Raw genomic sequence first — 12,207 nt, forward strand, 5'->3', positions numbered from 1 at the left:
TGTTAATGAAAGAAAGGAATGTTTTACAACTCAGAGTGGTACCAGGCCCCCTCACCCATAAGATATATTTTGGGATAATCCTGGCATCAGATGACTCGTCCCGGGCCATACAATTTTTAACTTGAATCTTGTAGAAGGACATATTACAGTACATTTTTTTTTCTTTACATAGATTAGGGAAATAATACCTGAGTATAACATTCTGGTTGGTCAAGTAGGTTCTGAGACATTAGGTGGCACTGACTCGACTACAAAGTTTGGGTAAAAGCACAGTACAATAGCATAGTTTAAGACAAACATTTCCATAAGAAAAATGCATTGGTTATCTCAAGGTTTGGGAATAGTTAACTTCAGATGAAACCAAGTGTCATTATGGCAACACAATATTTTAAGAGAAACCACCTTTTAAATTTGTATAGAGAAGGGAAAAAGGCACAAATATTGGTAGTTTGCTTCCTCCTGCCACTTGAGAGAGGTAAAAATGTCTGACACTTGCATGCTATTTCCTTTATTTGGATACCCTTGGCCTTCCTGCCTGCTACCCTCTCAGGTGCTGACACCCGAAAAGATCAGGCTCAACTTATGCCCAAAGAACTACAACACCATAGTAAATATTGAGGATATTAAAAAAGTAACATAGATACATGACAAATAGATAAATAAATAGAAGGCACCACAAGCAATAAACATTAAAAAGAAGACAAGAGATTCATAAAGAGAACCAATCAAGTAAAACTCAATCAAGTAAAAAACAACACCAGAGCAGAGTGCCAACTGAAGAATAAAGAAAACAAATATGACAAGAAGATCAGAGCAGGCCCTACAGAATAACAAGAAACCCCATTTATTATAGAATACATACCTGTGTTAAAAAATGAAATGTTGCAGCAGCAACAAAAGGCACAGAAAATAGGAAAGCAAAGTAAAAGTAGAAAGAGCAATACAAAAATGGAAACTTGGTTGAAATAATCTTCAAAGATCAAATCAATGTTTAGTAACAAAGAAGCCTACAACTGAGAAAAATGATGCACAAACAACACAACAATTGAAAGCATCAAAAGAATAACACATATTTCCTAGTGCTGCATCTGAACGTGTCCTAGTCCTCAACATGGGCCAGAGTGCTGGAGTCCAACTCCAGCAGCCAGGGATTCATCTTGAAGAGGTGAAAGGTGTTGGCGAATGAGATAGCCCCTCAGTTATTTTTGGGCTGCCTGTTTATCCAAGTTTAAGAATATCTTTTATACTTTTACCGAATGATTAGGACAGAGGTTTGCCATTTTCAGTTTCCCATCTCCCAGATTTATCATCTCCATAAATCATTCAGTGCAGTCGCTCAGTCATGTCTGACTTTTGGCTACCCCATGAAATGCAGCATTCCAAGCCTCCCTGTCCATCACCAACTCCTGGAGTTCATTCAGATTCACATCAATCAAGCCAATTATGCCATCCAGCCATTTCAACCTCTGTTGTCCCCTCCTTCTCCTGCCCCCAATACCTCCCAGCATCAAAGTCTTTTCCAATGAGTCAACTCTTTGCATAAGGTGGCCAAAGTACTGGAGTTTGTGCTTCGGCATCATTCCTTCCAAAGAAATCTCAGGGCTGATCTCCTTCAGAATGGACTGGTTGAATCTCCTTGCAGTCCAAGGGACTCTCAAGAGTCTTCTCCAACACCACAGTTCAAAAGCATCAATTCTTCGGTGCTCAGCCTTATTCACAGTCTAACTCTCACATCCATTCATGACCACAGGAAAACCCATAGCTTTGACTAGACGGATCTTAGTTGACAAAGTAATGTCTCTGCTTTTGAATATGCTCTCTAGGTTGGTCATAACTTTTCTTCCAAGGGGTAAGCATCCTTTAATTTCGTGACTGCAGTTACCATGTGCAGTGATTTTGGAGCCCCACAAAATAAAGTCTGACATTGCCTCCAGTGTTTCCTCATCTATTCCCCATGAAGTGATGGAACCGGATGCCATGATCTTCATTTTCTGAATGTTGAGCTTTAAGCCAACTTTTTCACTGTCCTCTTTCACTTTCGAGAGGCTTTTTAGTTCCTCTTCACTTTCTACCATAAGGGTGGTGCCATCTACATATCTGAGGTTATTTATATTTCTCCCAGCAGTCTTGACTTTAGCGTGTGTTTCTTCCAGTCCAGCGTTTCTCATGATGTACTCTGCATAGAAGATAAAGAAGTAGGATGACAATGAACAGCCTTGATATACTCCTTTTCCTATTTGCAACCAGTCTGTTGTTCCATGTCCAGTTTTAACTGTTGCTTTCTGACCTGCATACAGAGTTCTCAAGAGGCAGGTCAGGTGGCCTGGTATTCTCATCTCTTTGAGAATTTTCCACAGTTCATTGTGATCCACACAATCAAAGGCTTTGGCATAGTCAATAAATCAGAAAGAGATGTTTTTCTGGAACTCTCTTGCTTTTCCCATGATCAGCAGATGTTGGCAATTTGATCTCTGGTTCCTCTGCCTTTTCTAAAACTAGCATGAACATCAAAAAATTCACAGTTCACGTATTGCTGAAGCCTGGCTTGGAGAATTTTGAGCATTACTTTACTAGCAAGTGAGTTAAGTGCAATTGTGCAGTTGCATTCTTTGGCATTGCTCTTCTTTGGAATTGGAATGAAAACTGATCTTTTCCAGTCCTATGGCCTATGCTGAGTTTTCCAAATTTACTGACATACTGAGTGCAGCACTCTTACAGCATCATATTTCAGGATTTGAAACAGCTCCACTGGAATTCCATCACCTCCACTAGCTTTGTTTGTAGTGATGCTTTCTAATGCCCACTTGACTTCACATTCCAGGATGTCTGGCTCTAGATGAGTGATCACATCATCGTGATTATCTGGGTCATGATGATCTTTTTTGTACAGTTCTGCAAAGTTCTTAATATCTTCTGCTTCTGTTAGATCCATACAATTTCTGTCCTATATCAATCCCATCTTTGCATGAAATGTTTCCTTCATATCTCTGATTTTCTTGAAGAGATCTCTAGTATTTCCCATTCTGTTTGTTTCCTCTATTTATTTGCATTGATTACTGAAGAAGGTTTTCTTATCTCTTCTTGCTATTCTTTGGAAATCTGAATTCAGATTTTTTTTTTCCTTTCCTTTTATTTGCTTTTTACTTCTCCTCTTTCTACCACTATTTGTATGGCCTCCCCAGGCAGTCATTTTACTTTTTTGTGTTTCTTTCTCATGGGGTCTTGATCCTTGTCTCCTTTACAATGTCATGAACCTCATTCCATAGTTCATCAGGCACTCTGTCTATCAGATCTAGGCCCTTAAATCTATTTCTCACTTCCACTGTAGAATCATAAGGGATTTGATTAGATCATACCTGAATGGTCTAGCGCTTTTCCCTTCTTTCTTCAGTTTAAGTCTGAATTTGGTAATAAGGAGTTCATAATCTGAGCCACAGCCAGCTCCTGGTCTTGTTTTTGTTGGCTGTATAGAGCTTCTCCATCTTTGGCTCTAGAGAATATAATCAATCTGATTCCAGTGTTGACCATCTGGTGATATCCATGCATAGAGTCTTCTATTGTGTTGTTGGAAGAGGGTGTTTGCTATGACCAGTGCATTTTCTTTGCAAAACTCTATTAGTATTTGCCCTGCTTCATTCTGCATTCCAAGGCCATGTGGTCACCAAAGATGTCTTCCCTGAGGCACTTGTGGAACACTTGGATCTGCCATGATGATCACAGGAGGTGGTATAGCTTTTTGAAATGCGGGAACCATGGTGGTTTCAATTTTGAATAGGAGGCAGCAGCCATAAGCAGAAAAGATTTGGCCTTAATGGGATCCTCTTCTAGCCTGTGTTTTCAGGAGCATGAGTGGTACTTCTGCTGGTCTTTCTCTATTGCCTTGTAGTAGGTGTTAACAGGTGGGAAGGTGAGGGTCTACCAAGATATCTTACCTCCTGTATGTGACAATGCAGTAAGGTCCTCCCTCTTTGGCAGTTTGGGAATTCTCAAAAGACATTCCCTGCAACAAAACTACTCATACGTGGACCATCAGGCCATCTCCACACAGTCAACAGCAGTCCTCTCCCAGAATGGCTCTCTAAATCCCACCTTCTGGCTTCTAGACCCCATACACACTGGCTGAACTGCATTGCAGTTTGAGCCATACAGGGCCATGACACATTGTCTGTGTGGCTCTTGCTCTAACCAAATTATATTTCATCAGTTGTTTTATCTTGTTTCCTTTCAGTCCAAGGTAATTTACCCTTTAGTGATAGAGCTTGCCTCACTCTGGAAATCTCTTCCCTTCTTCTCCATCTCCCACCACAAGGCACAGGTTTTGTCTTGCTTCCTCTTATCCTCCTTCTCCCTTCTTAGTTCCTTTCTACACAGGTATATCTGGAACCCACATGGGACACTCTGGTGACCAAGGTCTTCTGCTAGTATTTATCTGAGGCTGTGGGAGAACTATTGTCCATGTAGTAGTATTATTTGTGGTCCATTCATTGAGAGAGTTGCATTTCACATCTGCCTACAATTCTGCCTTCTTGGAACTTCTCAGTTTTTCCTGGCAATCTCTCTTATTCTTCTTTCCTTGACAGTAAAACAGGAAACATTAATTGCCATGAATTAATCTGTTTGATGGGACGTCGCTTACATACACATGTAATTGGTACTACTTTAACTTCCACCATGCAATCAAGCATATTGTGTTGTTGTTGTTTTACTTTCTCCCTAGGAAATTTCTGTTAATGATTAATTGTCATTGGTATGAAGAAATGCAGAACTTTCCAGATAGAATATAATAGCATAATTGGGCTCAAAAAGTCAGCACTTGAATATATCTAGCTAGTTTTTGACGTTCCTGACATTTTCCCAGAGTACATATGACTGATTTCGGGTCTTGAAGTGTAACTCCATTCAGTGGCTATCAAAGGTCAGAGACTGCCATGGGCATAATTTAATTCATGTAGAATAAGATGGCAAATTCATGGCAAATTACCAGTTGGTACTTGACTACTTGAAAAAGAGAGAAAATGGCAACAGCAACAATGACTAAAAAATAAAATAACAAAACCAACAAACACAGGAATGTGTAGTTAATTATTTAATCATAACAAGTACACATGAGTTGATATTTGTATCATAGAATAAGCAAGGAGATAGCATACAATCATCTATATTTGCTTAACTGTCTCTGCTAATGACTTAGACACTGCAAATCACACACAAACCAATAATAATAATAATAATAATATATTTTTAAATTTTTAGAGATAAGAATAAGAGAATACCTTATATGTCTCCTGGGAAATGTGTATGCAAGTGAAGGTGCAGCAGTTAGAACTGGACATGGGGCAATGAACTGATTCAAAATTGGGAAAGGAAGAAGTCATAGGTTTGTATTGTTGTCCTGCTTATTTAACTTCTGTGCAGAGAATACGATGAAAAAAATAAAAGTCAAGATGAAGGTCAAGTTAGAAACAAAATTTATGTTGGAGTTATGAATAGCCTTAGTAATCCCAATGAAAACACCGCAATGACAGAAGAAAAATAGTAAGTAAGGCGCCTCTTGATGAAAATATTGTCTGTTTCAAGTGTAGAAAAATGAAATGAGAGTATCCTACATAAAAGATGAAATTCTGTTTCACATGTGAAACTCTAGATGCAGATTTCAGGTTGTGAAAAATAAGATTATCTATTATTCACACATACATATCTGGAGAAAGTATTTCCAAATTAAAATACAGAATTATCTTACATCATACGTGAAAGTATGGACACAAAATATTCTGCAGAAAATGTGGAAATTTTTACATTAGAGTTATGAAAATCTGGATGCAGATTCTTTGACAGGAAATAAAAAAAAATATCTATGTCATATATCCCAAAATAGACACAGGAAACATGGAATTTTTTCATATTTGTAATTTGAAAATATTTGTGAAGTATTTCCTTCATGAAATACTGAATACTGTCTAACATTTGAAAAACCTGTGTCAATTTTCCTACAAGAAATATAGAATTTGCCCACGGATTTCATGCATGAGCTCTGAAATTCTCTATATTTCCATCAAACAAGTTTGAATTACAGTCTTCAGATATGAGATTTGAAATTCTGTCTCTTTCACATCTGACAATCTGGGGAGAAATGTTCTCATATGAAATATGAATTCTCAAATTTTCACATTTGAAACACTTTCCATATTCATACACAAGAAAGACAATTTTACATGATTCAGAAATTAAGGCCTGAGCTAAATGGCATACACCAAAAAGCTATATTTCATGTATTTCCCAAATAACATATAGAGTTTTCTGTATTTCTTTGATGAAAATCTGGGTGAAAATTTCTCTAGATGAAATAGGGAATTAATATATTTTACATATGTAAAATCAAAACCCTTATGATTATATGGTGGAAGTGATAAATAGATACAGGGGATTCTATCTGATAGGTGAGCGCCTGGAGACCTATAGATGGAGGTTTGTGATGTTGAATACAAAGCAGTGATCAAGAAAATCTGCATGGAAAAGAAATGCAAAATGGTAAAGTGGCTGTGACAGCTAGTGCACTCAGCATGGCCAAGAGGAGCTACCCTACGTCTGAGGTCAGGGGCAGTGGCCAAGAGTGGCAGGGTGGGGCCGCGCAGGAACGGCCGAGAGGAGTCACCCTGGTCCAAGGTCAGGGTCGGGAGCCGGGAGGAGCCACCCCACTCCCAAGGCCAGGGGCAGCAGCTGGGAGGAGCCCCCCCATGGCCGAGTCCAGGGTGGCGGCTGGGAAGGGCAACCCACATCCAAGGAGTGGTGGCTGCACTGGCACAGGTGGGCCTAGAGGAGTTATATCAAGTAAGGTCAGGAAGGGTGGTGGTGATGAGATACCCTTCATCCAAGGTAAGGAGCAGTTGCTGTGCTTTGCTGGAACAGCCATGAAGAGATACCACACACCCCAGGTAAGAGAAACCCAAGTAAGACGGTAGGTGTTGCAAGAGGGCATCAGAGGGCAGACACACTGAAACCATACTCACAGAAAACTAGTCAATCTAATCACACTAGGACCACAGCCTTGTCTGACTTAATGAAACCAAGCCATGCCCACAGAGCAACCCAAGACAGGAGGGTCATGGTAGAGAGGTCTGACAGAATGTGGTCCACTGGAGAAAGGAATGGCAAACCACTTCAGTATTCTTGCCTTGAGAACCCCAGGAACAGTATGAAAAGGCAAAATAATAGGATACTGAACGAGGAACTCCCCAGGTCAGTAGTATCCAATATGCTACTGGAGACCAGTGGAGAAATAACTCCAGAAAGAATGAAGGGATGGAGTCAAAGCAAAAACAATACCCAGCAGTGGATGTGACTGGTGATAGAAACCAAGTCCAATGCTATAAAGTGCAATATTGCATAGGAACCTGGAAAGTCAGGTCCATGAATCAAGGCAAATTGGAAGTGGTCAAATAAGTGATGGTAAGGGTGAACATCTACATTCTAGGAATCAGCGAAGCAAAATAGACTGGAACGGATGAGTTTAACTCAGATGACCATTATATCTACTACTGCAGGCAGGAATCCCTCAGAAGAAATGGAGTAGCCATCATGGTCAACAGAAGAGTCCAAAATGCAGTACTTGGATGCAGTCTCAAAAATGACAGAATGATCTCTGTTCGTTTCCAAGGCAAACCATTCAATATCAACCTAGTCCAAGTCTATGCCCCAACCAGTAATGCTGAAGAAGCTGAAGTTGAACGGTTCTATGAAGACCTACAAGACCTTGTAGAACAAACACCCAAGAAATATGTCCTTTTCATTATAGGGGACTGGAATGTAAAAGTAGGAAGTCAAAATACACCTAGGTTAAAAGGCAAATTTGGCCTTGGGATGCGGAATGAATCAGGGCAAAGACTAATAGAGTTTTACCAATAAAATGCATTGGTCATAGAAAACACCCTCTTCCAACAACACAATAGAAGACTCTATACATGGATATCACTACATGTTCAACACTGAAATCAGATTGAGTATATTCTTTGTTGTCAAAAATGGAGAACCTCTATACAGCCAGCAAAAATAAGACAAGGGGTAGACTGTGGCTCAATCACGAACTGATTATTACCAAATTCAGTCTTAAACTGAAGAAAGTAGGGAAAACCATTTAGACCATATAGGTATGACAAATCAAATCCGTTATGATTATACGGTGGAAGTGAGAAATATGTTTAAGGGCCTAGAACTGGTAGATAGACTGCCTGATGAACTATGGAATGGGGTTTGTGACATTGTACAGGAGACAGGGATCAAGACCATCCATGGAAAAGAAATGCAAAAAAGCAAAGTGGCTGTCTGGCGAGGCCTTTCAAATAGCTGTGAAAAGAAGAGAGGCGAAAAGAAAAAAAGGAAAGATATAAGCATCTGAACGCAGAGTTCCGAAGAATAGCAAGGAGAGATAAGAAAGCCTTCTTCAGTGATCAGTGCAAAGAAATGAAGGAAAAGAACAGAATGGGAAAGACCAGAGATGTCTTCAAGAAAATTAGATATACCAAGGGAACATTTCATGCAAAGATGGTGTCGATAAAGGACAGATATAGTCTGGACATAACAGAATCAGAAGATATTAAGAAGATGTTGCAAGAATACACAGAACTGTACAAAAAAGATCTTCATGATCCGGATAATCACGATGGTGTGATCACTCATCAAGAGCCAGACATCCTATAATGTGAAGTCAAGTGGGCCTTAAAACCATCACTACAAACAAAGCTAGTGGATGTGATAGAATTCCAGTGGAGCTAATTCTAATCCTGAAAGATGATGCTGTGAAAGTGCTATGCTCAATATGCCAGCAAATTTGGAAAACTCAGCAGTGGCCAAAAGACTGGAAAAGGTCAATTTTCATTCCAATCCCAAAGATAGGCAAGGCCAAAGAATGCTCAATCTACCACACAATTGCACTCATCTCACATGCTAGTAAAGTAATGCTCACAATTCTCCAAGCCAGGCTTCAGCAATATGTGAACCGTGAACTTCCTGATGTTCAAGCTGGCTTTAGAAAAGGCATAGGAACCAGAGATCAAATTGCCAACGTCCACTGGACCATCAAAAAAGAAACAGAGATCCAGAAAAACATCTCTCTCTGCTTTAGTGACTATGCCAAAGCCTTTGACTGTGTGGATCACAATCAACTCTGGAAAATTCTGAAAGAGATGGGAATAGCAGACAATTTGACCTGCCTCTTGAGAAATCTGTATGCAGGTAAGTAAGCAACAGTTAAAACTGGACATGGAACAACAGACTGGTTCCAAATAGGAAAAGGAATACTTCAAGGATGCATATTTTCACCCTGCTTATTTAACCTCTATGCAGAGTACATCATGAGAAACACTGTACTGGAAGAAATACAGGCTGGAATCAAGACTGCTGGAAGAAATATCAATAACCCCAGATATGGAAATGACTCCACCCTCATGGCAGAAAGTGAAAAGGAACTAAAAAGCCTCTTGATGAAAGTGAAAGAGGAGACTGAAAAAGTTGGCTTAAATCTCAACATTCAGGAAATGAAGATCATGGCATCCGGTCCCATCACTTCATGGGAAATAGATGGAGAAATAGTGGAAACAGTGTCAGACTTTATTTTTTGGGCTCCGAAATCACTGCAGATGGTGACTGCAGCCATGAAATTAAAAGAGGCTTACTCCTTGGAAGAAAAGTTATGACCAACCTAGATAGTATATTCAAAAGCAGAGACATTACTTTGCCGGCTAATGTCTGTCTAGTCAAAGCTATGGTTTTTCCTGTGGTGATGTATGGATGTGAGAGTTGGACTGTGAATAAGGCTGAGCACTGAAGAATTGATGTTTTTGAACTGTGGTGTTGGAGAAGGCTCTTGAGAGTACCTTCGACTGCAAGGACATCCAACCAGTCCAATCTGAGGGAGATCAACCCTGGGATTTCATTGGAAGGAATGATGCTAAAGCTGAAGCTCCAGTACTTTGGCCACCTCATGCGAAGACTTGACTCATTGGAAAATACTGTGATGCTGGGAGGGATTGTGGGCAGGAGGAGAAGGGAACGACAGAGGATGAGATGGCTGGATGGCATCACTTACTCAATAGATGTTAGTCTGAGTGAACTCCAGGAGTTGGTGATGGACAGGGAGGCCTGGCGTGCTGCAATTCGATGGTCACAAAGCATTGGACATGACTGAGTGACTGAACCGAACTGAACTGAAAATTACCTGGCCTCAAAATGAGCTGAGAAGATTAGTGAAGCTAAATGAAAAGAGAAAAAGGAAAATGATACATATTTGGATGCAGACTCGTAAGGAATAGTAAAAAGAGGTAATACCTTCCACAGTTGTCAAAGCCAATAAATAAAGGAAATAAATAGAATTGTATCCTTACTGATCTCATCAAGAAAATCAGATATGCCAAGGGAAAATTTCATACAAAGATGAGCACAATAAAGGACAGAAATGGTACGGACGTAACAGAAGTAGAAGCTATTAAGAAGTGGGAAGAATAAACAGATGAACTATGAACTATGACCCAGTTAAGCAGATGAACTATGTACTATGACCCAGTTAAGCACGATGGTATGATCATTCACCTAGGGCCGGACGTCCTGTAATACAAAGTCTAGGGGACTTAGGAAGCATACTTACAAACAAACCTCGTGGAGGTAATGGAATTCAGTTGAGATATTTCAAGTTCTAAAAGAAGATGCTCTGAGTGTGTTGCCCTCCATATGCCAGCAAGTTTGGGAGACTCAGCTGTGGCCAGAGGACTGCAAATGGTTAGTTTTCATTCCAACCACAAAGAAAGGCAATCCAAAGAATGTCCACACAACTGCTTAATTGCACACATTTCACACAGTTGCCGAGAAGGCAATGGCAACCCGCCCCAGTACTCTTGCCTGGAAAATCCCATGGATGGAGGAGCCTGGTAGGCTTCAGTCCATGGAGTCATGAAAGGTCAGACACGACTGAGAGACTTCACTTTTTTTTTTTTTCACTTTCATTCATTGGAGAAGGAAATGGCAACCCTATCCAGTGTTCTTGTCTGGAGAATCCCAGGGACAGCAGAGCATGGTGGGCTGCTTTCTATGTGGTCGCCAGAGTCGGAGACGACTGATGCTACTTAGCAGCAGCAGCAACAGCAGAGAATCTCAAGAACTGCTCAAAATTCCCCAAGCCAAGTTTCAGCAGAATATGAACCATGAGCTTCCAGATGTTCAAGCTGGATTTACAAAGGGCTGGGGAATCCAAGATTAAATTGTCAACACCTGTTGTGTCCTCCAAAAAACAAGAGAAATCCAAGAAAGCATCCATTCCTATTTGACTATGCCAAAGACTTTGATTGACACAACAAAATAACACAAGAGAAAAATGACATCAAAACGTGAACTATTCTTCAAAACACGGGAATACATGCCTCCCGAGAAATCGCACACCCATGTAAATATAATAAATATTTATCAACTTGGAAATTTTTCTCAGTAAATAGCAAAGGTGAACTATGATAGTAGTGCAGGTTATAGAATGTTGTTGAGTAATGTGTAGAGCATTTGATTGGTTATTACATTTCTTTATTGATAATTCAGTAAGCACTTAAAATGTGTCATTGGCAGGCTCTATGTTTCAGCTTATGTGAAAGATACATTAAAGACCTGATATCTGTGCTCTCCTTCATGGGAGGGCAAACAGAAGTTCCTTCCAATCCGAAGAAAATGTTGAGAGAAAGTTGTGAGAAGGGGCTTAGCATGATTGAAAATAATTTGCGTGATTGTAGCTTCAGAAGCACAGTATAAGAGAAAGATAATGAAATTACTAAGGAAAACAGATATCATGTTGTTCAAGAACTTTTTAACCACGCTGATGTGCTGCAGTCACCACCACGAATTTACTCTGTCTCTGTGGCAACAGATAAGCAACGTCTAAAAATGCATTTGGAATTATCGGGTGGAATCTTGGTGTCAGGAAATAAAAAGTGTCCTTAAGGACAGCAGACCAAAATGAACCGATAGCATACATCTTGTAAAGTACATATCTTGTGCTGACCATGGGCCAGTCACTCATTATGTCATGTTATCTTTACAGTGATGGCATAATTGGAATCAAGATTTTGGACATGCTATAATATCTATATTTTCAAAGACAGAATGAATTTCTATAATGAAAGCAATTGCTGTCTAACCTTTTAAGACTCTACCAGTAACTAATAGAATATAATGTGT

Source organism: Ovis canadensis, chromosome Y, assembly GCF_042477335.2.
Source record: "Ovis canadensis isolate MfBH-ARS-UI-01 breed Bighorn chromosome Y, ARS-UI_OviCan_v2, whole genome shotgun sequence".
Classification (NCBI taxonomy): Eukaryota; Metazoa; Chordata; class Mammalia; order Artiodactyla; family Bovidae; genus Ovis; species Ovis canadensis.